The following is a 2422-nucleotide window of genomic DNA, read 5'->3' as shown; positions in this document are numbered from 1 at the left end:
TTAGAATTGTGCTTTTAGTCTCCATGTCATTTAATTCTGCTCTGATCTTGGTTATTTCCTTCCTTCTACTTGCTCTGGGCTGTCTTTGTTATTGTTCCTCGAGTTCTTGTAGGTTTAAGGTTAGTTTGTTTGTTTGAAATGTTTGTATCTTTTTAAGGTGGGCCTGCATCGCTATGAACTTCCCACTCAGGACTGCCTTCACTGTGTCCCATAAATTTTAAGTCATTGTCAGTTCATTTTCATTTGTTTCCAGAAACATTTTGATTTCTTATCGAACTGCATTCTTGACCCATTCATTGTTTAATAGCATGCTATTCAATCTCCATGATTTTGGGTGTTTGGGGTTTTTTCCTTTGGGGTTGGTTTCCAATTTCAGTCCCTTGTGGCAGAAGAAAATGCTTGGTATGATTTCAATATTATTGAGTTTGTTGAGGCTTGTTTTTTATCCTATCATGTGCTCTATCTTTGAAAATGTTCCATGTGCATTTGAGAAGAATGTGTATTTTGCTTCTTTGGGGTGAAGGGCTCTCTCTCTATATCAATTAAATCCTTTTCATCTAGAACATTATTCAATACCACAATATCTTTGTTGATATTTTGTTTGGAAGATCTGTCCATTTTTGATAGTGGGGTGTTAAAATCCCCTACTATAATCGTATTGCTGTCGACATTTTTCTTAAGGTCCTCTAAGATTTTCTTTTTGTATTGGGTGCTCCTATGTTGGGTGGACATATATTTGCAATCTTTATGTCTTCTTGTTGGATTCTTCCCTTGAGTATTATGAAGTGACCTTCTGGGCTTGTCTTTATGGCCCTTTTTTGATGTCTATTTTGTGTGATATGAGTATTGCTACCCTGGCTTTGTTTGTTTGTTTGTTTGCTTGGAAAATTAGTTTCCAGCCCTTCACTTTCAATCTGTGTAGGTCTTTTGTCCTGAGGTGGGTCTCTTATAGGCAGCATATGTGTGGCACATGCTTTCTTATTCATTCAGCTATTCTATGTCTTTTGATTGGAACATTGAATCCATTCACATGTAAGGTTATTATTGCTAGCTACTTATTCATTGCCAATTTTGTACCTGTGTTTCTCTCTCTCTCTCTTTGTCTTCCTTCCTTTCTTTAAAGCAGTCTTTTTAGCATTTCTTGCAGAGCTGGTTTGGGGAAGGTGTATTCTTTGAGACCTCTTTTGTCTAGGAAGCCTCTTATTTGCCCTTCTGTCTTGATTGAGAGCCTTGCTGGGTACAGTAGCCTTAGGTGCAGGCCTCTGGTTCTCATTACTTGGAATATTTCTTGCTGTTCTCTTCTTGCTTGGGGCATTTCCATTGAGAAGTCAGCTGCTAACCTTATTGGGGCTCCTGTATATGTTACTTCCTGTTTCTTTCTTGCTGCCTTTAAGATTTTCTCCTTGTCTTGGAATTTTGCCATTTTAATGATGATATGTCTCGAAGTCGGCCCCTTTGGATTCCTCTAGATTGGGACTCTGTGATTCCTGGATTTGTGTGACTTTTTCTCTAATCAAATTAGGGAAGTTTTCCCTCATTTTTCAAAAAGGTTTTCTATCCCTTGTTCTTGTTCTTCTCCTTCTGGTATCCCTATTATTCGGATATTATTGCATTTAATGTTGTCTTGCATTTCTTTTAATTTCTCTTCATTCTTTCTGAGACTCTTTAGTTTTATTGCTTGTTTGGGGTGTTTTTTTCAAATTTGTCCTTCTGCTCATTGATCTGATCTTCTGCTTCATGGATCCTGCTTTTGATTTCTTTTACTGTTTTCTTCAGTTTAGAAATTGTATTTTCCATTTTCTCTTGGCCCTTGTTGATAGTTTCTATTTTGTTTTTCATGTTGATATACTTTACAGTGAATTCATTGCAGTTTCCCTGTCGTTTCTTGTAATTCAATGTGAGTTCATTGAGTTTCCTGGTAATCATTGCTTTGAACTCAATATCTGATTGTGGAGTTACCCCTATTTCATTTAGCATTCTTTCTGAGGCTTCCTCCTTTTCTGTCATTTGCGGATTGTTTCTTTGACTTCCCATTGTTTGTGAGACTCTTCTTGTTGGCTTCAGCTTCTTAAATTGATTTGGTCTGGCTTATGGTGTGAACTTCTGTGGTAGAATTCCTGTGAGATTCAGTAGTGTAGTTTCCTTGATCTTCTGAGCTCACTGGTCTTGGGCTGTGCTTTAAGTTGGCTCTGTGTTTGTCTTCAGGTTTTAATTGTTGTTTGGTCTTTTTTTGTGGGTCCTTCCCACCAGGTGGTTAACTGATGATCCCTCTGTCCACCACCTGTTGTAATTTGTTGTGCAGGTGAGGGCAGGTAGTGTTCAAGCTAGTTTTTCCGTGTGTACAAGGTTTTGAGGATTCTTTTTTGATCTTGTTCAATTGTTTGTTCTGGGTAGTTTCTCTACTATGTACTTGTATTTCCAG

This window comes from Sturnira hondurensis, unplaced genomic scaffold, assembly GCF_014824575.4.
Source record: "Sturnira hondurensis isolate 20B ecotype Veracruz unplaced genomic scaffold, ASM1482457v3 Scaffold0007543, whole genome shotgun sequence".
In the NCBI taxonomy this organism is placed as follows: Eukaryota; Metazoa; Chordata; class Mammalia; order Chiroptera; family Phyllostomidae; genus Sturnira; species Sturnira hondurensis.
Note: the sequence above shows the minus strand (reverse complement) of the source record.